The 17,273-nt window shown below is 40.8% G+C and overlaps 1 long non-coding RNA gene across 1 annotated transcript; it reads right to left on the minus strand.

The window, feature by feature from the left end:
• Positions 1 to 3,427: 3,427 nt before the first annotated feature.
• LOC124508754 (uncharacterized) lies at positions 3,428 to 11,635 on the minus strand. Its single transcript, XR_006961311.1, has 3 exons — positions 11,550 to 11,635; positions 10,778 to 10,954; positions 3,428 to 4,362 (listed from the first exon to the last, which is right to left on the minus strand). It is a non-coding gene; the product is annotated as an uncharacterized LOC124508754 (long non-coding RNA).
• Between the last annotated feature and the right edge of the window lie 5,638 nt (positions 11,636 to 17,273).

Genomic DNA, 17,273 nt, shown 5'->3' on the forward strand with positions numbered 1-17,273 from the left:
TTGAGCCCCGCATGGGGCTCTGTGCTGACAGCTCAGAGTCTGGAGCCTGTTTCAGATTCTGTGTCTCCCTCTCTCTGACCCTCCCCCGTTCATGCTCTGTCTCTCTCTGTCTCAAAAATAAATAAACGTTAAAAAAAAAAGAATAATTTAGGAGAATTTCCTTAATCATATAAGTGTAGGGTGAATAGACCATTATTTTGAGATTAATGATGGATGATAGACTAAAAGTGAGTCACCTTAAAGAGATCTTCCTTGTTTTAGGTGTTACTGACATAATTTCCTCTAATTAAGCAAGTGCAAATGGAAAGGACCCCATTGTCATAGGAGAAGGAAGTACTAGGAAGTCAAGGGAGATGGTTCCAGTTCATGGTCATGGTAAAAATCTGATTGGTACAGATGTGACATTTTAGCTCAGGTCTATTTAATGTAGAGGCTCCTTAACTGAAAATAATGCTAGCATGGCTGCCTTTTCCTGAAGTACCCTTTAGCTGAGGGTTCTACCTCACCCTTCCCAGAAACCAAAGGAGAACTCTGAGGTCTATTAGTATCCACTGGACCCAACCGTTGGGGATAGTGCCCCCACCAGCCTCCTCCTCCAACCTCATGTGGTCTCTATGGGAGCCCGAATGGTACCTGGGTTTTCCCCTTGTCATAGCTCAAATTGTAACTGCCTTACAACTGGGAAGCAACAAGGAATTGAAAAAAATAACTCTAAGGACCATGGCCAGTTTGGCCAGAAGCCTCTCCACTGAGCCTAACACTGAAGGGAGTACAGCCTACCCCACATATTTAATGATAAAGGAACTGTTGCTGTCCCAGCATTTGTGACTGCTAAAGGAGCTGGAGACTTTACTTGGGTTCTGATTTTTAGACACAAACTTCCCAGGTTGTGGATACCAGCTTCTACTTAGACACTGGTATCCATCCACCAGTTGGGTCCCACAGACGTTTAATGAACTAAGGAACCTCTGGATACAAAAGAGGAAGGGTTTGTGGCTCTACAGGGGGACAGGCCAGTTTACTGCTCTTTCTGGTGTTTCTGGCACAGAAGTTCAAGTGTTCACTCTAGAATGGAGCAGCGCTCATTATTTGTACATTGCTTATACATATATTCCCAAATCTGTCCTTTTATGACTCTCCACCATCAACAAAGCCATATTTGGTGCCTTTTTAAATCTAGTTTTATCTTTATAAAAAAAGTGGGAGAGAGGGATAATTGGATACATTTCCAAGGATCTTAAAGGGATGGAATAGTAAAATGGCTTATTCATTTAGTAGTTTGGGCTCCTGGTGATGTTTTCATTATAGGTTAAATATAGGGGTGTGTGGCTAGAGAAGCAAAAGGAGAAGTAAATGTTAACCAATATAAAGCATGTTCTGACAGGTATAGGGGGCACTGAAGGAAGGTGTGATGGAATAATCCCTGAATAATGTCCTGTTAAAGCTCCCTTTCCATGCCATACTAACCTCTACCCACACACTAACCACCCCTATAAAGCTGTGGGACAGAGTTAAGACAGTGGCTAAGTGCTCTCATAATGAAAACTACTTTATAATAAACTCCTCTGGGACTTGAATTTCAAGACTCCCTTGGAAGGAGCCATTACTTATTCTGCAAATGGACTCATCACCTACTACCTACAGTTCTGGGTATAGTATTTTAGGAGAAATCTAAAACCAATAAGTTGTTTCACCCTCAATGACATTACAATCTGGTAGTGGTCAGAAGGTAATTACCCAGAAAGCAAGGTAGTAATTTGTGAGAAGGGCCATAAAAGAGATAGAGAAAAATCCTACCTACCCGGAGGGAAGAAATACTTCTTCTGCTCTTCAGCTGTCGCTGCACAACAAACAGCGCCAAAGTGATGTATGTTTTTAACTTCTGATTCTGCATGTTGGCTGGATGGTTCTTTCATTGGTTTCACCCAGGCTCATTCATGAGTGTGCAGTGGTGACTGGTAACAACTGAATGGTCCAAGATGGCCTTACTTACATGTCTGGCAACTGAATGTGCTGGCCTGATGGGGCTTCTTTATGGCATGGCGGTGCTTAGGGCAATGGTCCAACAGAGTGAAAGGAGAAGCTCTAAGACATCTTTATGCCTAGCTCCAGCATTAGCACAACTTCATCCCTACTACATCTAATGGTTAGAGCAAGTCATAAGGCTGCCCAGGTTCAAGGCATGGGGAGATGGACTTCACACCTTGATAGGAGGAGCTGCAAAATATGGTGGCCATGCTTTTTGACCTACTACAGATGGTAAAATTGAAGCGATTGGTACATCTACGCATATTTGTTAAATATCTACTCTTTGTGAAAGACACTCCTTAAGAAACGCACACTCTTGTTAGGGAGACATAATGTGAAAAGTCACCGTACAAAATATCAACATGAGTATCTTTTATTACGTGGAAAAATATGAATACGAGAAATTCATGATGCAAAATGTGCTCCACACCAAATGAGTTAAACAGTATCATCCAAGTTCAGGGAAAGAAGAAATCACTTCCAGCCAGAGCAGCCAGAGAAAACTTTAGAACTATAAAGAGGGATTATTATATTATTGTGCATGGATAACTTGGCTTTGAGCTCTGTCTCGAGTAGATCAACAGGCAGAGAATTACAAAAAGTAATGATAATATTTGTAACTTGTTCCCAGTTAATAAAGCACTTTTATATTTTGATTTCAAAACCCACTACAAGATGGACAGGGAAGGCAAGACTATATTTTATAGATATAGAAACGGAGACTCTGTAAGCTATAGTTACTTAAACTAAGTGGGAGATTGAAACGGGACTAAAAGTCCAGTTCTTCTGACTTACGGTTTAATGCTTCTGCACTCACATCATTTGCCAGCCAGATTGAAAAAGGAAGAAGCACAGAGGTGGCAGAATACCTGATATTTGGGATGGAGTCTTTTTTTATGCTCAATGCCTGGCACATGGAAGTTGCTATATAAATGGCTATTAAATTAATGAATGAACAAACTTAAGCACCATCTTGAGGTGAATTTGTGTGCTGAGTAATACTGTCACCTGCGGTCCCAACCAGGGTGAATATCCAGCTGAGGTACTCCAATGTGGCTGGCATCAGGTGTTTATGGCTGGTGTTGGCTGCTTGCTTGATTCCTGTGCGATCCAGGTGAATAGTGTCAATATTATCCCTGGTATGTGCCATCTTACTTGTGGGGTGGGGTCTTCTCACTTACACTAGAGAGGTGTATTAGTTTGCCAGGGCTGCCATAACAAAATACAACAGACCAGTGGCTTAAACAACAGAAATTTATTTTCTTACAGTTCTGGAGGCTTGAAGTCCAAGATATAGGTGTCTACAGGTCTCTCTCCTTGGCTTGCAAATAGCTGCCTTGTCCACTGTGTCCTCACATGGCCTTTTGTCTGTGCACACATATACCTGGTGTCTCTTCCTTTTTTTATATGACACCAGTCATACTGGATTAGGGTCCCTTATGACCTTATTTAACCTTAATTACCTCTTTAAAGTCCCTATCCCCAAATAGTCACATTGGGATTACAAGGTAAAAGCTTTAACGTAATGAATTTTGAGGGGAATATTTCATAAAAGTCTATGACTGAAGGATATAAAGAAACTGTAAAGATTTGGAAGCATTTTTTCTTCAGGCTTTCAGCCAAGTAGTAACGTTCCAACCTTCCAAGTTGTTGCTAAATAGATGGTGGAGAATAGGGTGAGAAACATCGGCCTAGCTTCTGTGACCCACAGTGTCCCAATTTGATTTCTCTTCTTCATATACCCTGTTTCTTCTTTCCCCTTTCCTGAAGTGGTAATTTACACCTGTGTGAAAACAGCACAGTCCCTGACTCCATTTCCAGGGCAAAGAATGTTTTCAGTTATACCCAGAGTGAGTGAGTTAACCAAGATGCAGGGTAGTATGGGAGTTTGGGTGAGGTGGGAGAGGGTATAGTCTAGTTGTTTATTGTTGTTCTTGTTTAAGTAGGCTCCATGCTGGGTGTGGAGCCCAATGCAGGACTTGAACTCATGAACTCATGGACATAGTTCTAGCTTCTTTTAGGTACATACAGGGTAGCAGTGTCTAGAAAAGATAAGAACAATGCTGTGCAATAAAAATTTCTGTGATGATGGAAATGTTTCTCTACCATGGATAATGGTAGCCACTAGCCTCATCTGGCTGTTGAGCAGTTGCAGTGTGGCTAGTATAACTAAGGAACTGAATTTTTGTTTTTATTTCATCTTAATGTTCTTACATTTACATAGCCACATTTGGCTAGTGGTTACTGTTTTGAACAGTGCACAATAAGAGTTGATGTTGATGGGCTGGGTGCACCTCTGGTTGTTCTTCTTACCCAATTTATGGTTAGGCGGACCTAGAGAAACCAGAAAGAAAAAAAGACAATGGGGAATAATAATAATAATAGCCAACATTTACTATAATTTACTATAATTATAATTACTATAGTGCTCGCTTCGGCAGCACATATACTATAATTATAATTACTATAATTCCAGGCACTTATCTAAACACTTAACAAGCATTTTCTACACTTCTTGCAACAACAGTAAATACTATTATTATCACTACCTTACAGATGAGAATACTGAGGCAGAATGAGACTTTCACTTGCCTTGGATCACACAGCCAGTAAGTGAGGGGTGGAGAAGGAATTCATACACAGGTAGTTTGATTGCAGAGTCTACTCATCTATACTACATAAACTTGGGAATGGAGGTGGCATGGAGTGACTGGAGCCATAGTTTCCAAACTCTGTGCCCCGGTACAAATTCTCAGGGGTACCATGGGATATTTAAAGATTTTAAGGGAAACACAGCCATATTCAATATCTCTGTATACTCTGCAAGCTACCAGTTCAAAGTAACTCATAATATGAACATTAGATTGTTGCAACATTCCTTTTGATGACAAAATATCTTTGTGAAGTTGGGTTTTAGGAGGTCCCTCTGATAAAAAAAAATAAGTACTGCATGAAAATCATCCCAGAACAGGAAATGAGGGTAGCAGTATTGGATTCCAAGGTTTGAGAAGTTGTTCAATGCCCAACAGGCACACACATCCCCTTAGGGATTATTTGCAGTTGTCTAAGAAATATAAACAAATATTTTTTTCGTTCAGTGTGTGTGTATTATTTTTTCTAAATGGTTGCTAAGTTGTTAGGAACCGACTACTTAAAAAGTAAATGTGTTAAGTATTTATTTTGAACTAAGGGGGCTATAAAAAATTGCTGAGATACTAAGTGCACTGTAAACTGAGAAACTGGGAACCTCTTGACTGGGATGTTGAAAACAGATCAAAATGGTCATAAATGAATAGAGTATGGGGACTTGGCTTGAGGTGGCTTAAAGAGAAATAATAAACATTTCATATATTTGACCGTTAAGTATCTGCTGTATACAGTGTTCACAGTGCAGCAGATATACACACTCAAAATGCCTGAGTCTGTGCCCTTTAGAGGTCAAAAACTTGTGAGGTAGGCAGTAAGAGATGTAAACTAGCCAAGGTTAGAGGTTGGATGGGATTCAATGTAGGGTCTGATGTGACCTGGACCCTGAGCCCTCTTGTTGGATAGGCCACAAGATAAAGATGTGGTCTGAGGAGGCCTGCTGAGTCTCATAGGGTAGACTCTTCTCTGGGCCATGGGTGAAACCAATGAGATTGGGGGTCTAAGTGATTGTGCTGGAGGTGGGTTGCTGAACTTGAATTCAGAATAAAGTATGTTGTGAAGTTCTAAAGGTAATGTCACCCTGGCCAAGGATCAGTCTGGTAAACTGTCTTTGCCTGTCACATAACAGTACATTTCTTTGGTGGCCAGAATGTTTATGTCTCTCTCTCTCTTTCTCTCTCTCTCTCTCTCTATATATATATATATATATATATATCTTAAACATTATATATATATTAAACATTATATATATATATATATATATATATATACACACACCCTTCCCCACGTGATGCTGTGGAAACATTACAGAAGACTGAGGCTGGTCCCCCATTTTTCTTTTTGTAGATTTATCATAGATCATCTTCTTTTGGTTTATATACACTTACTTTAGACAGTCCATAAAATTAATTGACTAAGTTTGCACTTTCTTAAATATAATTATGTCATACTCTTGTCTTTTGTGTAAACTGGATTGGATTTGGGCAATTAAAAAAAACTTTCGCCAATCAAATATAGATGAATATTTCCTGGGGATGATTTTTACTTAGGACTGATCTCATCCATCATTTAAAATTGTGCTTTCAGGGATGCCTGGGTGGCTCAGTCGGTTAAGTGTCTGACTTCAGCTCAGGTCATGATCTCCTGGTTTGTGAATTTGAGTCCCACATCCAGCTGTCTGCTGTCAGCGCAGAGCCTACTTCAGATCCTTTGTCCCCACGACCCCCGCCCCTTCCCTGCTCGTTCTCTCTCTTTCTCTCAAAATAAATAAATAAATAAACTTTAAAAAATTGTGCTTTCAATGTTTCAATTGTTCATAGTTCATTACGAAGGTGAACTTTACTTTTAGATTACCCTGTTGTTACCTTTGCTAAAATTACTCAATGAATAAAGATGATAACAATAATAGCATAACAACAATAACGATGATAGAATATACACTTCATTTGGTACTGGACTCAGTTTTATGAATGAGACAGAAACAGGGCTGGGAAACAGTGGCTTGGACCATAGCAGTGGGTAAGGTGGGTAAAATGGCAAACAGGAAAAATTGTGTTCAGGAAACTGGAAACAGATGGGGGATTCTGATAGCTAAGCAAGGACCATTGATTTGTAATTTTATGTAAGCTTAATTAAACTTGCAAAAGAGGGGAGAGGAATAGCTGAGCTCTTACAAAGGTGCTATATTGTATAGTTCTATTATGAGGAGTCCCTTAGTTATCTGAATTGCTTGGAACCAGTATTGTGTCAACGAATGGATGGTCTGCATTTGCCGGTCACATCCCTATACCATCCCCACCCCAGTCCCACCCTTTCTCTTTTTGTTTTAAAGATCCAGGAATTCTTTCCCTGACAACTTTTTCTTCTCCCCATATGGGTCCTGGATTTAGAGTTGATACATTTTCCCAAATTCTGTAACCTCCAGTTCAGCACAGTTTCTAAGGTTTACCCTATTTGTTTTCTCCAGGATGTGACTCACAAGGGAAAAAACCTGAAATGAAGTCAATCCTATTAAGAAAGCACATCTAAATGGAGCTATGAGTCCACTAGAGAAGTGGGGCTTATGCAAGGCCATCTGGGCACAGAACATTAACGTTAAATATAGTTCATTCCTGGGGCACCTGGGTAGCTTAGACGGTTAAGTGTCTGACTTTCGCTCAGTTCATGATCTCACAGTTGGTGAGTTTGAGCCCTGCATCGCGCTCTGTGCTGACAGCTCAGAGCCTGGAGCCTGTTTTGGATTCTGTGTCTTCTCTGCCCCTCTTCCACTTGCACTTTGTCTCTCTCTCTCTCTCTCAAAAATAAATAAATATAAAAAAAATTTTTAATAATAAATATAGTTCATTGCCAAACTGCAATGTACTGCTTCTTGCAGCCCCAGATGGAAAGCTGCAATTCAACAGGAATTAGACTCTTTTAGCCAATTATAATTTTGCAAAACAATTTATGTAAGCCATCTTGGAATGCTCTTTTTTGCCATTAGAGACCCACTGCTTTTTTTTTTTTTTTTTTAATTTTTTTTTTTCAGCGTTTATTTATTTTTGGGACAGAGAGAGACAGAGCATGAACAGGGGAGGGGCAGAGAGAGAGGGAGACACAGAATCAGAAACAGGCTCCAGGCTCTGAGCCATCAGCCCAGAGCCCGACGCGGGGCTCAAACTCACGGACCGCGAGATCGTGACCTGGCTGAAGTCGGACGCTTAACCGACTGCGCCACCCAGGTGCCCCAGAGACCCACTGCTTTTACCCATCAGCAGAGCACAGTTTGGATTTTCTCCCAATATGTGTCTCCCAAATTGCAATTCTTAAGTCCCCAAATAAATTTTTGTTTGCCTTGCAGCTTCACTGCAAATTTTGTTTGACATTACATGACGTCAGAAGTGGGACCGGAGAGCATCTCATCTCCCTCCTCTGGCTCTCTCATAGATTCAAATGAGGTACTTACAAGGGTCCGTTGTGCCCTGTCATCTCCCCAGTGGTCCCAGTCAGAGTCTGATAAGTCTTCTTGTAATCCAAATTTCCCAGTCTGAGGTTCTGCTTTGAGTGTCCTCTGTTGCCACTTTTGTTCTCAGGACTTCACTTCCTGTCTGTTGCCCTGGTGAGTACTTAGTTCCTCTTGAAAATGCAGTTTGCTTTTTGAGAGATAGGCTGCTGGGCAGCCTTCTTCTGGAAATCCTACTGGTTTTATATATAAGAATTATGGGTCCTCATCCTGCAAATTCCTGTCTCTCTGGACAATGATTACCTGGGATGATTTAAAATTTAATTGGCCTACCTGGGGCTCTTTCAAAATTCCTATGTTAGTTTATATGTGCAATCAATTAGAGAAAGAATAGAAGACTAAATAATCCATATGAGGAATTTGTTTGTGAAAGAGAGAGAGTGAGCAGGGGAGAGGGGCAGAGGAAGAGAGAGAGAGAGAGAGAGAGAGAGAGAATCACAAGCAGGTTCCACACTCAGCGAGGAACCTGATGTGGAACTTGATCCCATGACCCTGGGATCATGACCTGAGCTGAAATCAAGAGTCGGGTGCTCAACCGAATGGAGCCACCAAGGTGCCCCATGGGAAGCTTATTTTAATTATCATTTCAAGTCTTCAAAATGTGTTCATGACTCAAAAATTGCTTCCTTCCAGGATACTAATTCTAAACTAAGGCAAATTCTGAATTGTCTCAGAGACTTACTAAACTCGAAGAGTCTTCTGCTGCTCCATCACTCCCTCCATTTGCTCCCCACTGCCTATCTGTCCACCATCCCTCTCTCATTTTCTTGCTGAACTTCCTTTCTATGATTATCTGGAGACTTCTCAGGACCCACCCCTACCTGTAGCATCTTTTATAGTTAAGCCAAGAGATGATATTTTAGGATCCCAGTTCTCTCGTTCTCCTTGGAGTAAAGCTGAACTATGAGCTATTACCAAGGAGTTTCCTAACCCTAGAGAAAACCCTATTGGGTTTGCTAGACAATTCTTGATTGTAGTCCAAATTTATAAGCCAGGATTCTCTGATCTTTATCAGCTCATTCTCATGTTAGTAGATGAAAGACTTGCTAGAGAATGGATGCAAAAAGGAGTATGGACAGATCTTTTATTAGATTTCCCCACAAAAAGGATGTAGACATGAAAGAAGCCTCAAAATTAGCTAAAAGACTCCACAAAGAGATTCTTGATGGTTTTCCCCATACTATTGACCTGGAAAAAAATCCAAAAAATGTGTCCAAAGATCTGATGAATGGGTTTTGTATGATTTTGAAAGATGTGAGAAAATTTTTAAGCAATTATCTGGCCTTGAAAAAGTTGACCATCACACCTCCACCTTGTTAAATTGTGCTTTTATTGAAGGTTTGCAAGAGGAACCTGCAACTCAGATTTAAAAATTTTTTTTTTTTTTTTTTAGATTTAAAAATTTTTAATTAATTAATTAATTTTTCAAAACCTGCAACTTAAACCAAACAAAAACAAAAACCACCCCTGCAATTTAACTGGGCTACTATGCAATTCCATGACCTAGTTAATTACTGCTGGGCAGCTCTCCAAAGCTATTCAAAAAGATACAAAAAAGAAACCCACACAAGCCCTTATACTCAAGTATAAGCAACCCAAATTAGGAACATGCAATTACAACAATTGACACACATCTTTTTTCCAAAAAAAGGAAATTTTTTAAATTTTAACCTGATGAAAAATCTCAAGACGATTTCTTGGTTACTGTCCCTGTGTTCTTTATCTTTTTTTTTTTTTTAAGATTTTTTTTTTTAATGTTTAGGTAATCTCTACACTCAACGTGGGGCTCAAACTCACAACCCTGAGATCAAGAGTTGCATGCTCCATGGACTGAGTCAGCCAGGCATCCCCTGTCCCTGTGTTCTTTAATAACATAGCTCATACACCCATCTCTCTCCAAGATTCTATCCATGAGAAACTTTGGGCAAAAAAATGCCACTGATAGAGGCCACATCCACTCTGCACCACCTATAAAAATTCTAGTGGATGAAAGAAAGCCTCTGACAAATATTTACCAACATCCATTTTTAAAAATGTTTTTATTTATTTATTTTTGAAGGAGAGACAGACAGAGCATGAGCGGGGGAGGAGCAGAGAGAGAGGGAGACACAGAATCCAAAGCAGGATCCAGGCTCTAAGCTGTCAGCACAGAGCCTGATACGGGGCTCAAACTCACAAACTGTGAGATCATGACCCTAGCTGAAGTCAGACACTTAACCGACTGAGCCACCCAGGTGCCCCTGCCAACATCCATTATATACAGAGGCTGTTCAAGGAATCAAGCCCATAATTGAGGAATATATTAAATAAGGCCAAAAAAAATTTTTTTAAACTCACACAAAGCCTAACTGTTCAATATACAAACCCTTGTAATATCCCCTTCCTTCCTGTACAAAAATCCCATGGAAGAGAATGGAGGTTTGTTCAGGAGTTAAGAGTTATCAACAATATCCTTATTCTTCAGCACCCAGTTGTGCCAAATCTTCACACTCTACTTTCAGTCTTATCTCCAGAAAACACAACCTTCACTGTCATAGATCTTTGTACCGACCCTGAAAGCCAATACCTGTTTGCCTTTACATGGGAAAATCAACAATTTACCTGGACTGTTATGCCTCAGGGCTATACCAAAAGCCCTACCTATTTTTCTCAAATTCTGAAGGCTGATTTGCTGATGTCATTTTTTTTTCAGAATTCTTCCTTTCTGCAATATGTGTATAATCTCCTCCTCTGTTCCCCCTCAGAAGAGACATCCTTGGAAGACACTGTCCATCTCCTCTGAGAATTAGCAAAAAAAAAAAAAAAAAAAAAAAAAGGACATAAAATGTCAAAAGAGAAACTCCAGAGTTGCAAATTCAAGTTAAATACTGGGGCATCTAATTATTGATCATGGCCTCCATCTAGATCCAGACAGGAGTCAGGGCATTTTACCCTTCCCTTGCCATAGCACAAAAAGCTCAGAGGATCGGGGGAACTAGCAGTGTAGTGTAGGAACTGGATTTCACTGTTTTTGTTTTTGTTTTTGTTTTTTTTTGCCATAGCCCAGTGTTTATACTCTTCCTAAAGCTGATCAGACTAAACTTCTCATCTGGTCAAAAAGGCTCAAGATTCCTCATTAAAGACAGCCTTCATGACTTACCTGCACTGGGTCATCTTAATTACAAGTTGCTTTTTTCCTTTTTTTCCACAAAATTATGGGAAATGCCATATGTGTACTTACTCAATGCCATGGGGATCAACATAGGCCCATAGGTTATTAGAGCCAACAATTAGATCTAGTAGCTAAGGGCCTCCCTCCTCATATGAGGCCAACAGCAGCTACTGCCAACTTGCCACAACGCATAAAAGAAAGAGTGATGGGTTCTCTACTTACCATCCACTCAGTAGAAGGTTTGCTTCACTCTCCTCACACTCAGCTCTTATCTACCAGCAGGCTAACCTCCATTGAAGGACTTTTGCTCCCCGCCCCCTCACCATGACCATTGCTTCCTGTAACACCTTAAACCCGGCCACACTTCTTCCTCTGCCAACTGATGAAACCTCTCATGACTGTTTAAAGCTGACTAATCAACTTTTAACCCCTTGGATTGATTTACAGGAAATTTATCTCAAGAATGCTGAATTAATCTGGCTTTCTGACAGATCCTATTTAAAGGATAAAACCGGTCTCTATCTAGACGGTTATGCTATAATATCTAACTGAAACCACTGAAGCTAAACCCATACCAACGGCCACTTCTGTTCAGCAGGCAGAACTCTTTGCCTTAACTAGAGCCTATTTTCTAGGTAAAGATAAAGCTGCTAACATCTATTCCAATAGTACATACGCCTTTGGTGTTGCTCATGATTTTGGTATGCTCTGGAAACAAAGAGGTTTCTTGACTTCTTCTGAACAGAAAATAAAAAATAGTTCTTATGTATTAGATCTATTAAATGGTATCTGGGGTGCCTGGTGGCTCAGCTGGCTGAGTGTCCAACTTCAGCTCAGGTTATAATCTCACAGCTCATGAGTTTGAGCCCCACGTTGGGCTCTGTGCTGACAGCTCAGAGCCTGGAGCCTACTTCGGATTCGGTGTCTCCCTCTCTCTCTGCCTCCCCCCCCAAAATAAATAAACATTACAAATTTTTTAAATGTTATTCAACTACCCAAATTTGGTGATAATTAAAATTCTAGGACACTCTATGGCAAACAGAGAAAAGCAGAGGAAGTCGTTTGCCTGATGCAGTTACTAACTCAGCAGCTTTAAGTCAGCCCTCACCTTTAATAAAGGCACCTGCAACTTCCATGTCTCCTGAATTCGCTGACAATCAAAAACGTAAAATAACAGAAGCCCAACAGTTAACTGTTTGGCAAAATAGAAAGAAATGGACAGAACAAGGTTATAAATCTGACCTCAGATAAAATCAATGGATAGATCCTATCAACCCATCCTCCGATTGCCTACAGAGACATGTCCCGCAATATATACATGATTTGACACATTAGAATACTGATAAGATGGTCTCACTGGGAAGACAATACTACTAGAAGCCATCACCAAAAATCATCTCACAGGTATACCCTAGCTGTCAGATTTACCCAAAACAGAATTCTGGAAAGCCTATTCTTACTTGTATGGGACATTCCCCTTTGAGTTCTGGAACTTTCACGCTATGGCAAATGGATTTCATCCTGTTGCCTCCCTCCCAAGGATATAAATATATACTAGCAATGATTTATATGTTTTCTCAGTAGGTAGGTTGAGTTCATTTCCATGTTGGAAACCCACCACCAGAGCAGCAGGCAAGACATTGTTAGAAAAGATTATTCCTACCTGGGGAGTTCCCTCTGAACTTCATAGCAATTTGGGATCTCATTTTACTAGCTGAGTAATCCAATCTATCTGCAAAATGTGGCCCATTCTGCAGCATTTCCATTGTCCTTATCAATCCCAATCTTTAGGATTGATAGAATGTATTAGTGGAACCATTAAATTAGCTAAACTAATAGAGTCTTTTAAACTGCCTTGGCCTAAAGTTCTGCAACTGGTCTTGCTTAACTTGTCCTGGAAAGAACAGATAATCTCTTATTGAACTTACTACTGGCAGGCCTATGAGGCTAGATAAAAGCATGTATCAACTAGTTTTGCTTAAAGGAAATTCCTAATGTATTGCAAGGAACTTGTTAAAGCTTTAAAGGCTAACACCCAGCTTCTTGGGGTGCCTGGGTGGGTCAGTCAGTTAAGCCTCTGACTTCGGCGCAGGTCATGATCTCACAGTTCATAGGTTGGAGCCACACGTCGGGCTCTGTGCTGACAGCTTGGAGCCTGGAGCCTGCTTGGGATTCTGTGTCTCCCTCTCTCTCTGCCCCTCCCCTGCTAGCACTCTGTCTCTCTCTCTCAAAAATAAATACACATTAAAAATTTTTTTTAGAAAATAAAGGCTAACTCCCAGCTTCTAGAACAATCTTTACATAGCTTGCCCTGGGGAAACAAAGACATACACCATCATGACCTCCAACCTGGAGATTATGTTCGCTGAAAAAGACACCTTCATAAGGATGCTCTAAGCCCTGATGGAAGGGGACATACCAGGTATTAATTAACCAGTCCTTATGCTGCCAAGCTGAGGAAGCACTGACTCATGGATTCATATTTCTCATTTAGAAAAGGCTCCTCCTCCTAAATGGTCTTCTCTACCTACCAGAAGCTGCCAACTAAGAATTTCCAGAAAACTTAAACTTATTCCAGGTGACTCTTTGAGTCCTGGACTGGAAGCCACCAGCATCTGATGTAAACTGCTTTTGCAAGAGTCAGGACCAGACCAGTGTATCAATCCTTTGTCATAGTTATTACCCACTGTTTAGCTCTTTGATTTCCCTTTACTGCTGAAAGCTCTTTGATTAAGTTATTCTAATTACATTATTGTTTGCCACTTCCCAAAACAAAACAAAATCCAGAGATGCCAGTTATTGCAATGATATATGAAGACAATTAAGCTGGTTGAAATTCTTAGATTATTGTTCCTTCTAAGAATCCTTGTGATCTTTGCTCTTTCACACAAAGTTGGGATTCTCCACTGGTGGTAAAATCCCTCCTTTGGTTAAAAACCCATTCTACTACTATAGTATCTTCTTACTCTTAAATTGGTGCTGCTATTATCCTCCTTTAGTTTCTTTTCCTTTATTTCATTTAAAGAAATTATTTTCCTGACTTGATGCCTCCTCCCTATTTTGTCACAGAGGAAAAAAAGTAACACAAATATCCCAGAGTTTAGCACAGGCAGGAAATCTTTCTGACTGTTGGATCTGCCACCATCAGGCCACTATAGGCTATGGAGGATACAGTGCCTCTTTGGTCATCCCTGTTTACAACCTCTCTTTTCTCTCCAATGTCACCATAAATCAGACAGCCCCTTTTGACCTTACTTACCATGTTAAAATAGCCTTACCTCCTTCGAAAGGGAAACTCTCCTTGCTTTACCTACCCTAATCCCTGCCCAAGAACTGACCTGGGCAACATCTCCCATGGATAGTCACCCTCCAATCTCGTTCTAAACTTCATCAAGAATTACCTGCCAGGGGTGCCTGGGTGGAACGGTCGGTTAAGCAACTGACTCTTGACCAAGTCATGATCTCACGGTTTGGTTTGTGAGTTTGAGCTCCAGTCCAGCTTCGTGCTGATGGCAAGGAGCCGGCTTGGGATTCTGTCTCTCCTTATCTCTGCCCTCCCCCGCTTGTGCTCTCTTTCTCTTTCTCAAAATAAATAAATAAACTTAAAAAAAAAGATTAAAAAAAGAAAAGAATTATCTGCCACTAGCCCTTGCCTCATAAAAACACATTGGAGCCTGACTAGTTTTCCAACAGACTCTTCTGGCTATAAGACCCTCTTTTGTACAAGTTTCTTTCAACTACGCTATGATATCAAAAGAAGCATTTATCTGGCTGCTTGAATAAAACAGACCCCTGGTTTTCTCCTGTCTTACCCTCCATACCTACAAATGAGTCTGTTGATAATCAGACTTAAAAAGGAATATTTTGCACTCCCACAGAATATATTTTTGCCCGTGCCTATAAGTGACAACCTTGGACATTTACCTGCCTAGACAGTCAGAAAAGAACGGGACAATATCTCCTAGGTTATTCAATTTCTCCCTTCACTATACTTCAATTGGTCACAGGGATCTTTCCTGACCTAAACACTTACCATAGAAACAAGAGAGTTCTATCCATTATAAATGACTACCCAGATGACAACTCCTCCAAATAGGAAGACAATGGCTACACACATTCTCAGGACTGTGACCTCCCACAGGGTACAACCCTAATGAAAGAATGGATTTGGGGATCCATTTGGGGATCCTTTTTGGAATCCTTTTTCCTGGCGGGATCTGCTGCAAATGAGGCCATGGTTAAGAATCTGCCCTAGACTGTTAATAGAATAACCAGATCTGGCAGGGTGGGGGGTGCTGGGTGGCTCAGTTGGTTAAACATCCGACTCTTGATCTCAGCTCAGGTCTTGATCTAGGGTTGTGACCCCGCTGGGCTTGGAGCCTACTTTAAAAAGAAAAAAAAAAAAAAAGAATAGCCTGATCCACTGCTAGGGCCATTAGAGCTCAGTGGTCTCTAGATTCCCTTGCCTGAGTTGTACAAGACAACAGAAGAGATTTGGATTACTTCCTGGCTGTTGACTGAGTCTGTGCCATTGCTAATACTTCCTGCTGCGCAGCTAGATTAACACCTCATAGCAGGCTGAATTGGAAACTTAAACTGGCCATCATTAAAAGGAGTTTCTTTCAGCCCTCTAACTCAGTTTAATTTTAAGTTTTCAGACCTTTTCAGTTGACTCCCCACAGGACTCCCCTTCTAAGATCTGGATTACAAATAATCATACTTATTATTGTTCTTATGTGTTCCTTTTTAATTATAATTACATTACTGATGCTTTGTATGTCTCACTGTTGTTTGACCATCTAAAATGTCAAAATTATGGACACACTAAGGCTTAAAATAAAATGATCAACCATGGCTATCCATTGGCAACCCCTGAAGACAAGTCAACTATCAACTTCATGGACTTTTAAGATGAGGACAATGCCTAAGACTTGCTTCCTGAAAACCTCTTTGTTGCTGTGACTGTATGGTCTTAGTGACATTCTTTATAACATTTCATTTTCCCTCCTCTGTGGGACATGACTTTCTAGGAATGAACCTTCCTAGATAAGTAGACAACAGATGATCCAATGGTTGATCATTAATGCTTTCCAAGGAAAGATCTTGGTCAAAAGGGGAAAACATGAAAAGAAAAAATTGAAATGGAATCACTGCTGTCAGGAAAAATGGAGCCAGAAGGCCATTAGGGAAGTGGGGCTTATGCAAGTCCACCTCTGCAGGGAACATGAACTTTAAGTATGGTTCACTGCCAAACTGCAACATCTTGGCTTCCTGCAGTCCCAGAAAGCAAGCTGGAAATTTAACAGAAATTAGACTGTTTTAGCTAATCATTGTAAGTTACATCATATGTAAGTCTTCTTGGAATCCCCCCTCTGCACCCCCCCCCCCTTTTTTTTTTTGCCTTTAAAGACCCTCTGCTTTTTCCCCCCGTCAGTGGAGCACTATTTGGTTTTCCTCCCAAATCTAAGTCTTCCAAATTGCAGTTCCTAGGACTGCAAAAAAAATTTGCCGCCTCGATGCAAATTTTGTTTGACACATCTCAGACACAGGCTCATTTAATTTTATTCTGGAGTTGCAGGATACAAGGTTTAAATTTTTCTCTTTTCAAATCCCTCATGGTTTGCTCTAGACACAATCGGGAATGAGATTCCAGATAAAAGGTTTTCGGGGCTCTCTTCCGGCTTCCAGCCCTCATCTCGAATAGGCTTCCTTGAGGGAAACTTCGGCCCTGAGGACGAAAGTGGGTGCAGGGATGCTTCGGTAGACGTCCCCAGGGAGTAGGGTGCGGCGAGAGTCAGGTTCCAGCCCTGCAAAGAATGCAGATTAAGTTGTTAGCCTAGCCTGGGGCAATTGAATCTGGGTGTGTCGCCATGGAGATGGGGGCCGGCCTGCGTGTTCGGCTGCTATTGGCTGGGGACTCCAGGCTGGGATATAAGCCAGCTGCGA

This window comes from Lynx rufus, unplaced genomic scaffold, assembly GCF_022079265.1.
Source record: "Lynx rufus isolate CCGP_SWC_20201006 ecotype Redwood Valley unplaced genomic scaffold, mLynRuf1.p SCAF_13, whole genome shotgun sequence".
Classification (NCBI taxonomy): Eukaryota; Metazoa; Chordata; class Mammalia; order Carnivora; family Felidae; genus Lynx; species Lynx rufus.